The sequence below is a fragment of the Amblyomma maculatum genome, chromosome 4 (genome assembly GCF_055883805.1).
Source record: "Amblyomma maculatum isolate TAMU_Amacu chromosome 4, ASM5588380v1, whole genome shotgun sequence".
Lineage (NCBI taxonomy): Eukaryota > Metazoa > Arthropoda > Arachnida > Ixodida > Ixodidae > Amblyomma > Amblyomma maculatum.
In genome coordinates, this window is record NC_139347.1 from 87,246,885 (window position 1) to 87,263,949 (window position 17,065).

At 45.2% G+C, this 17,065-nt stretch overlaps 1 protein-coding gene across 2 annotated transcripts in view; it reads left to right on the forward strand.

Moving 5' to 3' along the window:
- Window positions 1-17,065, forward strand: part of LOC146191587 (uncharacterized) — a 133,154-nt gene that overhangs the window by 26,153 nt on the left and 89,936 nt on the right. The window lies entirely within an intron of this gene.

A 17,065-nucleotide genomic window follows, 5' to 3' on the forward strand; every position in this document is an offset into this window, starting at 1 on the left:
AATGAACATCTCGCCCGCTACTTTGCCCTTGGGAAGGGGAAGAGACGAGGAATATATGACATAGAAGATGACTTGAACCGCAATACTATTAATTGGGCCATGAATTGGGGTGTACAGATTCCCAAGCGTGGGTGTGTGCCATCAGTTAAGAGGATAACGACAATACTTTCGGGAGAATAGAAATAACAATACAAATATGCGTGAGTAATATTATTCTGTCACGGGTGTAATGATGCTGATAGACTGTATTTCGCCCTAAAATCGAGACACAGAATAGTGTTGCCAGTAGATCAAGGAAGGTACATAAGAAATAACGCACCCTAGCAAATTATAGTGTCAAAAAACGTAGCACTATCAAGTGAATCGTTTACTCGGACAAGTCTCGAGCAGCGCGCACCAAATTTAAGAAGACGATAACGCTACACCACGTGTCAAATCATATACAGCTTGGCCACATATAGTTGCGCTGGTAGAATGTCGGCTTTGTGACTTCTCGCCGCCACCTTTAAGAGGCGTCTACTATAGATGCCACATTTAAGCGGAAAACAACGGACAGGCGCTGTTATTGAAAATGCACGAGTGCCTCACCGGATGTAGAGCTCAGAGTCTAACGATCGTAATACGGCTTCATTCTCGCGACATGTACTAACTCGGACGTCGGCTACACAGAGGAGTGTACTATTCCTGGTGGGAACCCTTCGTAATTGACTTTGCTTAGTAGACGTAGCACTTCGTAGGGGCGAAAGTAATGGCGAAGAAGCTTTTTCAGAGCCCCCTCGCAAACGGACTGGGCGGCGGACTTGTTCGCCGGGCCTGGTAATCGTCTCCCTTCGGCCGAAGTTTTTACGCTTGTCGTCGGTTTTCTTACTGGCGCCAAATTTACTGTCTAGCAAGTTGGCGGGCAACTTCTGCGTCACGAACGAATTCGTCAGCGCTTGCGGTAGAGGAGTGAACACGATGCGGAAGCAGCATTGCATCCAGTATGTCGTTTTTAGAGCACAGTTTAGTTGTAGTATTTGGTCCCAGTTGCCGCGTTCGGCATCGCCGACATGCATATAAATTATGTCTGCAAGATCATGTTAAGTCGCTCGGCTGGTCCGTTCTTTTGGGGATCGTAAGCAGTCGTTTTTCAATGGCTCGTGCCACTGAGTCTCTGTACCTCGTTGGTAAGTGATGACGTAAACATGGTTCTCCCTCTGATTAAATGTACCATTAATCGCAGCACTGTGACGAAACAGATCGTTGTGAATGAACAAGTACGCGATTTCGGCATCGGTATGGATGGGAAGGGCTTTGATCTCTCATTAACGGCTCAGGTAATCAGTGACGTCAGAAATGTACCGATTACCTTCTGAGGACTCCGGAAATATGCCACGTCCATGCCACACCGTGGTCCATGCCGACCTTTTGAAGCGGAAGTTGAGGAGATTCGATAGACTTCAGGAGTCCGACTGGTTTACTCGGCTCGTCGTCTGGCATAGGCACCCACGGAATGTTTTTTCGTCGCGGTGGACAGCTGCAGCAAGCCTGGACCAGCTCTTGATTTTAAAATCCCGCAGTGATCGTTATGTCTACAAAATGAATACCCCCATGACGGATTTTTATTTTTGGGTGGCACAGCTTGTTTCGTGTCGGATCGCAATGCGAAGCTCGTTACTTCCACGAATACGTGCTTTATCCACATGATGCTCTAATGTCTGCTTTACCATTTCCTTCCTTGTGCCGCTGCGCAGAGGCCTTTGTTTGCGCTGTGCTCTGTTAAAGGCCGCTGTGGCTACTCGTGGGTATCTCCAGTAGGTCGCTGAGAATTCTGGGAATTTACATCTTCCGAATACGCTTGCCGTAGCGTATTCTTTTTAACTTTAATGTCAGGATATGAGCAGCGTAAATTTACAAGTACGTGTAGCTGGGCGTGTTTATCACCACTGGAGTGATAAAGCCGGTCGTGGTGCTTATCCATGAAGACACAGGAGCGCAAAAAGGATACATAGGTCTATAGAAGGGAACAGTACGAATGCTGACTTGCAGCCAGTTTTTATTAGCCTAACAGCGCTTATATACCACCGATTACACATGTGCCAAAGCGTGAATACAAGAGCTTAGGTTTATGGATGTGAAATTAAAAAAAGAGAATACATTACAGGCTGTACTGTTTTGCGCCAATGTGGTATGCGACATCTATGATTGGGGCAGAACACTGTAGCTTGTAGCGTGATATTCGTTTTTGTTTTTAATTTCACATCTGAACATTTGTGAATGTTTATGTTCGTGCTTTGACGAATGTGTAACGATTTTATATTAGCGCTGATCGCCTATAATGAAAACCTGTTGCAAGTTAGCACTCGTTCGATTCGCTTCTACGCTCGCGCACTTTTTTATTTGCGCTACTGTGTCTTCCTGCGTAAATATGTTTGCTTGACAAACGACTGGCGCAAAATTTTAGCGCCATTCATTGCACAGGACTGTTACTCTTAAGTGTACTGAGAAAGACGGTGGCAGCTGTGCTCTGTCATATGGCTTAGACATGCTATTGAAAGAGAGAGTGATATGAGCTCTGACGGGTAGTTTGCATATGCAAATGAGATACGGCTTGGTTTGCTACGTAGGTTTGACGCTTCAAAGTTACATGATAGACGCCTAAGTGGAAGGCTCCTGGTTAGTTTCGACACTTTCACAGTGTGCTAACATCGCGCGTTACACGGCTGCCTTCAGGATCGAAACCGCATCCTATAGGACTCAGCAGCAGATAGTCCCAACCACTGAACCACGGTACGGAAGTACAAAATACTGTGCCGAGAAATTCTTGATGCATGCACTGCTGCGTATTACTCGGCGAAACGTATAGGCACTCTATCGATCCGCGCTAAAATACGAAGGTCGGGGTCATGCGGGCGACGGCGTTTTGCTCACGCATGCTGATCACGGACCTCGGGGTCATCGCGCGTCTGTTACGTACGCGCTAGCTGCCGCGCGTGACAGTCCGTCTTTTCCCTCTTGTGGCCGCGTCACCTCATCTTCGTGTCCTGCACAGCGCGTCCTGTCCGCCACTGCCGGCACTTGTATCGGCGTGCCAGCCTCGAGTGGCAGGGACCGTCGCAGTGGCTGCGGCTTTCGGCGGTCCCGTGGCTTAAGCCTAATGAAAAGTGAAAACTAATGATATACTGCTCACCTAGACAAATGACGAGCGACATTGATGAAATATAACTTAATGTCCTTAACGGGGGAGGTAAAGAAGTGTGGGGTGTTTATGGTATGATGATTTAGTGTGTGTGGTAAAGTAGAACAAAGGCTCTGGTTGAAGTATAGCTTTCTCGTTCAAGGAACGTCCGATATTTGCTTTCTTTTATGCATAATATGCATTATTCGATCAGACTGTTTCATGCGAGAGCCGAACCGAGCTATTTAAACTTATCCACAATTTCAATAATGTTAGTTTCTAGCTGCGGGGTGTTATTAACTGCCGTCCAGGCTAAAAGGCCGAAAAAAGACAGCTTTTGTCTGGCTAAAGTTAATTACATTAGCTCTGGACCATTTGTGGAGAGTAAAAAGAACCAAATGTTCTTTATTGATTACTTTGTCGGCTGAGGAATCATTTGGGAAGCATACAAATTATGTTATATAGGCTATGTTCGCAATGTCGTCCGAATTATCGACCGAAACGACCTGTCGAAATAAGAATGAAAATGTTCAAGGAGAAGACCACGAATGCCGTTGTAGATCAGTATTGCAGTGTTGTCCAAAAATATCTAAAGCTTTCGTAAAATCGAGTTTTTAGCTTCTATATTATTCAAAGTAATTTCCTTTTGCAAGAGTAAAACAGATTCTGTGGACTTGCCCTTTCGAAATCCAAACTGACTGACATTTATTAAGGAATGTTTAGAAAAGAACCAATCGATTATATTCACACTACGTTTTCAAGAGACTTCGAAAACACGGGAAGAATAGAAATTGGCCTATAGTTTGTCAACTTGTTTTTATCACCTCCTTTGAAAACAAATTAGGTTTGCACATTTCATTCCTGCAGAAATATACCTGTTGTGAGTGATAATAGGTTAAAGGTGTAGCTTAAATATGGTGCCAACAGATTCGCAACAAACTTAATTCGTTTCATTTGGAAACCATAAAAACCCGTCTATTTTAGGTTCATCACGAAAGAAGTTTGAAGCTGCCGCCAGCCGAATGGTTGTTTTAGTCGGTCAATCGGGCTATGGGAAGATGTGTCTGCCTTTTTGAATTTTGTTGTAATTTCTTTGTAGGGGACAGACGCTATAGTTCTAAAGGCGGAGCTGCGTGTTTTATAGTCTGCAGGGGCGTTCTCCACCGAGATCGTCAAATTGTTTTCTTAGGTAATGTATGATCCGAATCACCGTACTGTGCCTAGCCAGAGTTATAGATGTGTGCCAGTAGTACATTTCCGAAGCTTATCTATTAGATATTTTTTATAAAAGCAGCGATTCGCTACCGACGAAATTATAACTTAGCTGCGCAGATTACCATCGTAATGTTAGTCACTGGCGCGATCATATTGATTCACCATTACAGTCGGTATGTGAACTCTCTTAGCTATTTCATATAGAATCGTTACCATTAACTACTGACAACGAAAGAAAATAGACTAGCACCGTATCCCGGGAAAATGAAGGTGGCAATTATCTGACCATGTCCTTGATGAGATGACCACGCTTCACTAAATTTTCCGATTTTCCTGAGCATTCTGTGTCGCTCAATTGGAGGCGTTGTATGATAATTATGAACGCCGCCACACAACATGCGTCGCGGAGCTGACCCTCCATCTCGCATTGACCGATCGCGAAGTGTGTTATGCGGCGTCGGAATGCACCCTGAAAATGAAGCACTCATCAAAGAAAGCTAAGGTGCGCCTTAATCGCACTTAGCTCCGATTACGTCACAACTTTAGATTACATTCGATTCATTTAGAGCAGTTGTTGAACACGTGCTATTTGATTCGTTCGACGGATCGATAAAGATATTTCATTCGCTATTTCGAAAATGTAGACTATTCGCGCGACCGCACAAAATAGCGAAAAGAGAAAATTCAGGTATTGGTATTAAGGTATGGTATAGTGTATTGGTATATTGGTATAGGGTGTGAATGACATAGGCTATGTTATTGTACCGTACGACACGCTTTAGCTTGGGTATGGTGTACGGTATAGGGGTTTTAACGATACAAAACGACGTGGGCTATGAAACACGCCGTAATGTAAGTCTCCCAATAATAATTCCAATAATTCTAATGACCCAGGATTCTTTAACGTGCACTGGGATCGACCAATTAATGGGTGTCTTGCGTTTCATTCGCCTCCGCCGCGTCCGGGATCAAACCCACGTACTCGGGCTCAGCATTCAGCGCCGGCCTAACCATCCACTCAACCGCTGCATGTTGAAACACGCAGGTATCATAGGTACTGGCCTGCTAGGGCGAGCATGTTCTTTCTACACGGGCATATGAAGGAGCACACAGGCTCGTCTCGACTGGCTTTGTCTGCAGCTTTCCTCAGTAGTCGGCGTATTTCGTGCGGCTTGAAACCATTATATTTCACAGATCAACTCACGGTCATTTGAGCACACCGGAAGCGCATTCATCCGAAGTTTCGGCTTCAGTGGGCACTTTAGAAGTTTGGCGCTTCGCTTTAACTCTTTCGTGTCTATGCGTTGTCGCCTTACATTTAGCTTGGATATTTAAGGGTCCACGACGAAAAAAAAAAAAAAATGAAGCTGACCTGTATCCACAGAGAAAGACGTTAGTCATATCGAAAATGAAGAAATAGGAAATGATGAAAAATGATACAGGTGCCACCATCGCCAGCCAAACAGCGCTACGCGCAGGCAGGTGCCCCCCCCCCCCCCCCCTATCTCCATTCATGCCAGCGGTTACACCGCTATTCGATTAAAAGCACCGGTCATTTCACGATTTTGGGTCATGTGGCAGAGAAATTTTCGTGTCCATTTTTATCAGCACTAAATGCGTGTCTCGCTGCCGGACAAATATCGATGTAGCCAAAAAATAAAAAAAAAAAGGTATGGAACTGACGTTCACGAGGGAAAAAGAATAGATCGAGGTTTCTTCGCTGTCCCATAAATCAAAGGGTTCGATCTTTAGCCGTTGAGATTAGATCGATGGTCCGCACGAAGCTGTACTTTACAGCCTTCGTGCGCGCTTCATTGCGATGGTTCCACAAAGAGAAGATTTTTACCGTCGAATGTCATCTTGAAAGCTTCGGCGTAAAACTCAACTTACAGCGCTGTCCATTAGAAAAAAAAAAATAATAATAATACAGAAACTAATATCTTGTTAATTCGAAAAAGCAATGATGAAGAAAAATTTCGCCTTTTAGAAGGTTATAGGCCCACTGTGCCGTCTAATGTCGTCTAGCTATTGCGAGATTTAGAATTGGGTGACGCTGTCGGTTAAGGGGATAGAGGAACATAGAGGCCATTACGTATGCCAGGATTGCTTCTCCAGGGCAGCACATAAAGTATGATGAGGCAACCATAAAAGAGAATAAAATAATAAGCCTCTACCCGTTCATCTAGGTATAACACAGTCGCACCCTATTATTTCCCTATCCCCATAACCCTATTCCCGAGGTCGGCCTAATCTAAATCTCGCTAATCCCGGGCCCCAATCAATACGGCCGCCCTATTCTAAACCCCCTAATAAGATATTTAAAGTCTCATCGAATTGGCTTCGGCTTCTGTATAATGCCGGAAGACATCGACCTCATCGGATACGTGGCTTGATTGGGTAATTCAGGGCACATCTTGACCGCCCCGTCTTGCTGTGCTGTTGCAAGACTGAGGAATCGATTTCGTGGGGATTTGATCGCATCCGCCGTCCATTTTGAGAACGTGCCGAATTGTTTGCAATGACGACTCCACTCACTTTACTGTTAGTGGGTGACTTTCACAAAGTGTATCCGAGCACTTTTACTTTTTTTTTTTTTTTTTTTTTTTGATTGAAGGGTTTAACCTCTCAAAACGACTCAAGCTATGAGGGCCTCCGTAGTGGAGAACTCCGGAAATTTCGACTGTCTCGGTCTCGTTAACGTGTAAGCGCACATTACACGGGCGCCTTGCTTTTTGCCTGTATCGGAAAGCCGCGGCAAGAATTTTGATACCACGTGTTTTGGTTCAGCAGTCGGGCGTGTTAATCACTGAGACACTGCGGCGAGTTTTTTTTTTATTTTTTTGTATATCAATGTTGCTCCTTATCTCTACTGCTGTTTTCTCTTTACTTAGAACGGTTGTGTAGGAGCATTATGAGTATTTCTGCGTTCAACATTTTCGCACCTTCGGGCAAGAGCTTAACCTTAACGTGCTCAGTGATCATGTGGAGTCCCTAGTTCGGGATTCAATTGAACATGGCTTCTCTAGCGGCCTCTGGGGTTGGCCATAGTTGGCATAGTTCGTGTCGGGGTTGAGCAGAGTGATCTCCCAGAGCGTAGTCAGGGGGGGGGGGGGGGGGATGAAGTTGGAGAGTGAAAGCCACTCTCCAACTGTGTTGGTATGCCCGTATCAGGGGGTAGTGCGTCCCATTCACCACGATGAGTGCAGATTGGAAATAAACGGAAGGGTTCTATATGAAGGGAAAGGAATGCTTCTGTGCGCCGATAAGCTGACCTCTCGTGACATTCGCTTAGAAATGCATTTTTGTTTCGTTTCTGGTGTCGGGGTCAACCGTTCCAGTAGTCCTGGTATGCGGTTTGGATTGTGGGGATCTACACCAGATATGCCCGCGTTTCATGAACAAGTGTGTCGTCCAGGTCCTTTGTATGCTTCATGAAATGCCTACTAATACAGTATACTTTACTGGAAGAGATACACACCAACTCTGCATTGCTGCGCTCACAGTTCCATCTCATGTAATCAGCAGATATTAATTAGCCAGTTTTAACGGATCGTTACCGTTTTTACGTTACTGTTTACCGCCTTATCGCACTGTGAAGCTTACTGTTACCGCTGCAAAAAGCAGAACACGCCTTTTACATACCGTTTTCCTACGGCAGTTTCGCAGTTACAGTAGCGAAGAAAAACAAAAGTGATGACGATGGCAGATGGCCCCGTAAGGGGTATGGGCATAAATATGCAAATATTGCAAACAATTCTGCGCAAAAAAAATGCTGCATGCTTGTCAATAATATTAGTACGCGCGCATTCAAAGCATTTATCTCTGCTCGCTGTGCGAGGCTGAACGCACATTAGTAATCGATTAGCCTTGGGGCGTAGCTAAATACCGACTAATCGGCTTTTCAAATCTTCCTCTAATACTAGGCTGGCTGTACCGTGACCAGGAAACCCCTTTTAGTACGTATAACGGAGTAAGCTTGCGAACAAAGTGCTCAGTCCCTAATGTAGAGCGCTGTAAACAATGAAAATTTAAAATTGGTTCACAGGAAGGGAAAGGCGCAGTAACTGTCACACTTGCTCTGTGGACACCCGAACCGCGCCGTAAGGGAAGGGAGGGAGGTGGGAATGAAAGTGGAGAGAGAGAAAGAGGAGCCGTAGTGGAGGGCTACGGAGTAATTTCGACCACCTGGGGATCTTTAACGTGCGCTGACATCGCACAGCACACGGACGCCACTTCGTTTCGCCTCCATCGAAACGCAGCCGCCGAGGCCGGGATTCGATCCCGGGAACTCCGGCACAGTAGTCGGGCGTCTTACCACTGCACCACCCCGGCGGGGCTATGAAAATGTGACATTTTTGTTTTTCCTTGCTGCGGAATAGATGGATGGATGGGTGGGTAGAATATAGGAGCGTTCCCTTTGAAATGGGGTGGTAGCAGTTGCTATCATGCTCGTTTTTTGCCCTATATCTTAATTATTGTTTTAGATCGGTTAACTATATCATCATTCCATTTATTGAATTTTCGTTTCTACATTACTAACTCTATGTTACTTTCCTGCTTTTAAGCCACCAATCTTCCAATCGTTTTTTGCTAGCTTTCACTGTAGGTTCATTCACCCGACCACTGGTATCTCTAAACCCCAGGGCCTCAGGAAGAGACGTCTGCATCGACTTCCGGATGGATACCATCACATTCGTGTATAAAATGGTTAATTGTTTCTATGGATTTACCACATACTGCACATGTGTCATCTTCATGGTTAAATTTCTTTTTGTAGCTGTGTGCTCTAAGGCACCATGATCTAGCTTCAAAAAAGTAGGGCATTGCCTCTTGAGAATTTGAGACCGGTTGCGCCACCTGGTGACAATAAGTCAGAGTGGTCCAGCTATGGTTGGAAACATGTTCTCCCCACTATTACTACAAATGGCGTGTGCATTACCAGATTTTCCTTTTCACGAATGGAAGTTACAAAAATAGCGGACAATGTTCAAGCCTACAAAAAAAACCAGCAAAACTGCTGCCATATGCGTGATAATATTCGCCGTGTACAGTCATGCTGGACAGCTCGAAAATCGCCAATTATCTCGAAAAATGGGTCTTAAAGGCTGGCTCACACTGGCTACTCGCGGAGGTGTCGAGACAGGATTTGTCACGGAGGGGGCGATTAGTCACGGAGGGGAAGACTCGAACGAGTCGCCAGCGACCCGTTTGAGGGAGTCGCCTGCTGACCGATTTCTCGCGACGCGACTTCCAAGTCGCAAAACTACTGAGCCAATCCGCAGCGCTTCTGCCTCCTTGCAACGTGGGAAAATTCAAGAGTGCATGCGGGCGTGTGCACGATCGACTTACTGCGCCTGCAGTTGTTGGGCACGCATGTTAAGGATCAGTGCGAGAGTGAAGCGTACTAATTCGCGTTCGTACTCGTATTCTTGGTCATGTGCTCGACGCTCGGGAACGTGGCGATTTCGTGGTCTGCTATTTCGCGATACCGCAAACAGCGCGCACGCCCTAGCAGCTTCTGTTTTCGTCGAACTAGAACGCTTTTGGCTGCCGAAACAGCATCAAACATTGGCATGGCCTTCTTCCTCGCTGATAATTACACATATGCATACCTGAAAGGAGTCCGAACTGATTTACCCCGAGCGTGGTAGCAGAGGCCGAAAAGAGTCGAAAGTCGGCTCTTCGTTCAAATCTCGTTCAGAGAGAGGGTCGTGAAGCGAGTCGCACGCCGGTGTGAACAGTTGGTGTCGATCGTCGCTTGTCGCGGGTCGACGATGCTTCGTCGCGCGACCTCCGAGAGTCGCCAATCAGCTTTAATGGTCACTTATACATGGACGTATAAGCGAGAGTGTGCTAAATGATAGAGAATGTAGCCGTTTAGAGCAAATTATAACACCGATAAATGCGGCGGCGATGCTGTGTTTGTTCCGAAGCGGGCGAGCAGCGCGCCGCCATGTTTATCCGGTGGCTCTTAGAAACGTTAAAACAGATCCCCTAAAGTGCTCGCACCACGATGTCTCCAGCCTAGCACGGTAGACGATAACGTAAACACGGTAACAATATAATACTACTCTCTTCCGGTTTACCGCCTGTAACCTGTTGCAGAAACTTATTTTCTTACATAAATCATTGTGCTAAGCTTTTCAATCTCCGCTTTCACTGAGTGCGTATCTTGCACGATGCTCGTGTTGTGAGTCTTCGGGAGTCTGGGCGCTGGCCGGAATGAGGTGGTTCACACTATTGTTCACCAGTGGCCAGTTTACACCTGATTGTCCGCGCTTTCTCGCGAGTCAGTTAGTAAATGTTTTTATTAAATTTTCGTGTCGTACTTTTCCAAGGGAACTATAAACGAGGTGTATTTGTTTTACGTTGCTCCTTCTTCTTCTGGTTCTTTGCTTTTTCTGGTGCGCTTTTTCCTTGAGTGCCGCGGACATTAGTTTATAGACTTGATTTCTATACTCCATTTGAGAAGCTGCTTTCAGCACAGTGGTAAGGGCGACATGTGCCTTTAAGGATGACGCGTACTATACATGACTTCCTCCATACATGTCTGTCGATGACAACGTTAGAATGTGCTAGAGACACAAATATGATTGGTGCGAGTCATTATGATTGTCCCCGGCCGCCCTACCGGTCGATAGACTGAAAACAGCTTGTGAAACGGAGTATACATTGCTCATCCCTCCGCATCACATCGTCCACGGCTATCCAACAGGACAACGTTCCATGTCCCCCGCTTCCCACCATTGACGCGTTGTTTCTCCTTCTATTTTATATTTGATTATTTTTCTCACAAAATTAATTACAGTACTAATACACGTTGATAACAAAAAAAGTTTTAAACAATTCTAACGGTTTCTTTGGTCTCGCCTACTGTTGGCTTCTCTCCTTCGCTTGTGTGTGGGTTTGTGTGTAGACTTCATACTGACACCTCACCCGTTAGAGCCTAGCCTCTCAAAGATGGCATTATGTTGTCTTTGTGACGTAGGAGCACATCCACTCCTGCGCACTGCAGTTTGATTAAAAGGGCTACTTTCCTATATCTTTCCTCGGTGCGGCAACGGCTCGTCTTGCTGGTTTGTGGTCGCAACAAATACGCTCCGTCCCGGTTGCACGGAACATTGAGCCGCCACTTTCAAGTAGGATGCGAGGTCGTTCGGCATTAGCCCAGGGTGGCGCTGCGCTGTCCGTTCGCTTCCCGTGTGCGGGGAGGTTGTTTCGGGGCAAGCGAACAAAGCCGCAGCTGGCCCGCGTTTTTCGGAAGCTGCCGACAACAATGGGTCATCGGCCCCCCGATGGGGGCAAAGGTGCCGGGGAGCGCCATTCATCGGGTCGCTGGATCCTCGGTGGGACCTGCTCTGCGGTGGACATGCGGGGCCTTTCCAGCGGCTGCCTGAGTCGCGTATATTTCCAACAGCGCTGAGGCAACGGACAGGCAAGGCGCTCGAGGAGTACGGGATTACTCTGAAGCCACAAGATAGGCGCGGGAGATACACCCGGTCACAACTGTGTCGACGAGTCAGTCGACGTGCATGTACTTATTCAGAGAGCCCGTCTTGCGCTCAGCCTCAACAGGGAGTGAACTAATTATTACATGGTGTTGCGTCCGAAAGCGCGAGGAACAGACGGCTGCAAACGATCGATCCGCTCTGGAACCACACCGCCGGACCACCTCTTCATAAGCTCAACTCAAATTGGCGGGTGCTGGGTCGGAGAAGCGCAGGCATACGCCTGCTAAGGACGCGCTCTTACGGACCAGCACGGAGAGGCAGCGACATTCGTCAGAAATTGTGCTGGATAGTTCCGGTCAAACCGGCCAATTTCGGAGGATTGCTGCAACTGCTTCCAGTTTGCCTCCTAGAGTACCCGACCGACGATCCCGACCTGCCCTTGCATTAGCCTAGCTCTGAAAGCAGCAGAAAAAGTTAACGCGTAAATGATCCTCGGTCTGTGACTGGAATCCTGCCATGAGGGAAGGAAGTGCGAAATTCAATTGCACGCGCGCCTGGTTACGTTCGATAACACGTAACACGAAATCTGACCCCGACTAACAGCTCCGGTGGCTAGTGAGTACAGCGCTGCACGGTGTTGACCTTACCCGAAAATAAGAAATGAAGTTGGGCTAGTCGCTTCATAGAATCAGCAAATTTAAAAGTACTCGAAGACGGGCTCTCCGTGCGTACGTGTTTGCGCCTCTTTTTGTTCTACCGCGTCTCTCATAGCCTGAGTTGCTTTGGGACGTTAAACCCCACAAACCAACCAACCTTTTTGTTCTACCTTCTTCCCGTAGTTATGAATTTACCCGAGAACCCGTGTCCGGCCATGGCATTTAGGGCGCGAGCCCTGGCTCGGGCCTGTGAAAAGATAAGCCGGGCTCGGACTTGGGAAGGAACGGCTACTTGTACTGAATGCCTGCTGCTTACCATTTATGTTTAACAGGTGAAGGCAATATCAAGTCAAGATAGGGTCACCTCATTACTATTTCCAGACTGCAAACCTTTTAATACACGGTAATGCCGTCTGACATGGTAGAGATGCAAGGACAGGGTGAAACCAATGCAAAAAGCTAACGAAGGCAAATAAAACGCATACAGTTCCGGTTTTCTGAAGCTCATTTGCTTCCTTTCTTTTGCAATTATCTCAAATTATGAACCGCTGAAAATAATCAGACACTCAGGGGCCAGCGTGGGGCGAGAGAGGAAGAGGTCCTCATGCGACAAATATATTGGAACGTAATTTTGATCTTTTTTTTTATTTAATGAAAATGTTCATGAAATTATAGTTCGAACTGGGCATTCCCAACTATAACTTACGAACGTGACCTAATAGCCATTGACATGTCGACATTCCACTTTTTTCTCTCAGAGCTACGACAGACGGAAATCACACATATTGAGTACGAAATAAGCAAGTAGGTTGAAAAAGAATTTCCATTACTCAGTCGAACATACAACACTGATAGGCTATCAGATTTCCTGAACTCGAGGAGTTGCACGTACGAAGAGGACACTGTGACTCAGATCTCCATCTGGAGTGCACGTGCACTGCAGCCTTCGAAAAACAGCGTTCGTGCAGAGCACGAAACGTCTACACTTACCGCAATTAAACAGACATCCATATTGAACCGTTAGCCTTAGATGCTGCTGGTTAGTTGTCGATCAGCGGAGCTAGGTATATAAATTCTATGGCAAGGTGTTCGTTATGCTTCGCGTAAAGCTGAGCTGCCTTGTATTTAATGCTTTGTTAATAGGAGAGCGCATTAACACCTGAAATAAGTGAATTTGATGTTTTTTTGATACATGTTACTGATTCGCAGATTAATTCAAGCGCATATTCAAATCATCAGGGAACTTATATAGAGACTGTACCATTATTTTGTTACAATTTTTGCAAGGGCATAACGCTCCGCTCTGTTCTCTTCGCTGTCCTTGCCCTGTCGCCTTCTTTTCCGCCAGCCGCGGCTCGGATGCTTCAGATATTGGATAGCAATTGCCGCGCTCAGCAACATTCTTTTTTTTACCAAACCTCTACTATCGCCTCCAGCCGAGATTGTGAATTGGACTTTAGATGCGTTTGGTTTCAGCATGCGTTCTTGTCGTTTGTAATGGCTTCGTTCTTCATTAAGCTATACAGATAATAAAACTGAGAATTACTGCCCGTGCAGTGCTCCACCTGAGACTGCTGGTAGAACCACACTAGACTCCCTGATGAACAACAAAGAGTGTAGCATTCTCGCGAGAAGACAGCAGTGCAAAGAACCAGAAGTTGATGGTGCCGTACGGTTCCGCTGTTCGAAAAGATAACCTACGCGAGTTTGAATGTTTGACGTATTTTCTATGCTAGCATTGCAAATTACGAGCGCTGCGACGGAGAACAACAACGAGAGAGTAATGACAAGGACAGGCGCTATGCTATGCTAGATAACTTGTCCGCGCTAATCAGAGAAATTCCAGGGATAAAAAATGATTTTACAGGCCTTTGCATGGTTTCTAATACTGTGTTCAACAGCTTGCGTGCTGGAAACGACTACCGGACAGAGGAACGCAGGGTTCTCAGTTCACCGAAGAACGGGAAGAAGTGTAGACGAATGTTTAACACGACAGCGTTCAGGGTGAAAATCCGGCGTGAACGAAAAATCCTGATTGGTTGACAAGCAAACCACGGTGTCACATCCACGTGACCACGCGCGGTAATTCAAAATAAGCCGTAGCGCGGAATGAAAGCGATTAAACTATGGTAGGTAATGCGAATTAAAGACCAAATTGAGTTCGCTTAAAGAAAAGTTTTAGGGATTTTAGGCAGGATTCAAGCATAGACCCTTGGGTTGCGAGTCAGACATGCGAGCCAGACACGCACGCTTGTGTGCCTTGGAAACAAGCGGAGCTCTATATGCGTGTAGTGTGGTGTACGTTTCACTACAGAGTTGCATCCTACGGCTGTACCTTAACAAGTATGTGCGTAATTAGAGAGGACCAGAGCCCGCTATCGCGTAATAGTCTAAAAAGCGGAGATTAAAGTGTACCTAAATGTTTTTTTTTAGCATAAATGAAGGGGTGGCGAAATTAAAAAAAAAAAAGAAAAGAAAAAGATGCAGAAAGTTAAATGAGGATAGGATGACGCGCAACCACGCAAAAGTCGAATGGATCACAGGAGGATGGCGGAACGGTAATGAATACAAGTTTGCTGATTCTTTGAGAATACCTTTAGCAGAGCGACAGAGAAAACGAGATGACATATGTTTAAGCCGAAACCGCAATTCCGCTAACTGGGCATAAAATTTATTAATTAGGGACATTCTATCTCGTTAAAGGTTGAAAACTGGTACAGTCCTAAAGAAAGTGGCAAATTTGGCTTCTTAAACTCTGTAAATGTTTTCTCTTTTTTTTTTTTTTTTTTTTTTTTTTTTTTTTTTTTTTTTTTTTTTACTAAATTTATCCCTCAGTGCCCCTTGAAAATGGAATTCTCCGAATGGAACATCAATGCCTGGGGGTAGAAAGTGACTTTACTTACCTGTTCTTTGCCCTGTCTTACGCTCATGCCACATGAATTCCTTAAGAGGGAATATGAACCAACTAGCCCAGAAGCAAGTGCTGCGGCTTGGTTCACTGTTTCTTCAGTGATTGACAAGCTGGGGCGTAGGTACAGGCTGTAAACAGTACTGGTCGAATTGTCATGATTTGAGCTTCGTGACACACGTTGACGTTGACAAAGTGTATACATGGAAAACTATTCCAGTGTTGCGCAGGTGACCAAATTACGGACAAGATGAAGTGTATAATTAACGCTTATTTGAGAGGCCTGAAATTATATATACATTTGAAAAGGGAGGGAAGGGTTTTTGTTAACCTAATTGGTTGTTGTTAACAAGATCTTACCCAGAAATCGGTATTCTGCGTTAGCCGAAGAAGATGTACACAATAAACTAACTTGGCCAAAATAGTCACAAAGCGTGCAATATAAGCAGGTGACAGGACATCCGAACTGGAATCTGGAAAGTTATCGCTGAAAACGAAGGGTCGCGTTTTAATACTTTGGAACATGAAATACAGACCAATCAGCCCGTCTTTAGGCCCGCCGTTATATGATCTTATTTATTATTGCAATACTGCGTGCAGTTTGAGCCTTCAGCGTGGAACGGCGGCGACAACCATTGACCTTTGACCTTTAGACGACCCCCCGTAGACGACCCCAAGCTGGCGGGAGCTGCCAACTTTGGTATCTCGTTTCACATGGGACGGTTATGTCAGAATCAGCCTACCAGGACCCTGGAATTCACGTTACCCCTATAGACCACTAAGGCACGTTCATACGGGTTGGTTAAAGCGGGGCTTTATATGTAGGCTGAGGAAGAAGAAAAAGAGAAGAAGAACGCTCGGTCACCCGCAGCTAATGCTTTCGCTCAATATTTGGTTCAGCAGCGTTGAACCCTTGTAATTTTTTCCCCAAGCATTCGGAGAGTCAAAATGGGGCTATATTGTTTTTTAGCTGCAAATGGGGTAAATATTGGGTTATTCAGCGAAAATTCTCAGAGTTATGGTTTACTTATCGCATAAGTTTTTGCAAGAAGAAATTATATGCATTGAGTGCGCTCGTTGTTGTTGTTTGGGAGATAAAGTGAAATTTCTTATTTTGCTTTGTATTACGACAACAAGAGGTATGGCAAGTTGCTCGTAAAACCGATGTACCAAATCAGATTTATTACCCAATAAACAGCTTTAATTGATATAGTAAATCGCTAATCTCCTACGCAGCCACTTCAGCAGCCGTGCAAGATCATCCTGCTTTTGTACGCTGCGACAGCAATACTTTGAACTTCATTGGGATATCTTCTTGCAAGAACCTTGAGGCAAGATATCATCAGCTTGGATAGCGCTTGACTCAATGATGCTAACAATAAGATATCTGTTTAGTGCTCTTCTGTTCGCTTATCGATTATGAAACATGTATTTTTTTTTAAACTTACCTTCATGTCACGCAGCTTCATAAGAAGGACTACAAGAGGTTTCAGATGAGTAGTCAAACGAAAACACCCCTCAACGTATCCGCTGTTGTTGTTGTTGTTATTATTATTATTATTATTATTATTATTATTATTATTATTATTATTATTATTATTATTATTATTATTATTATTATTATTATTATTATTATTATTATTATTATTATTATTTTGTCAAACAGTGTCTTAGTTTC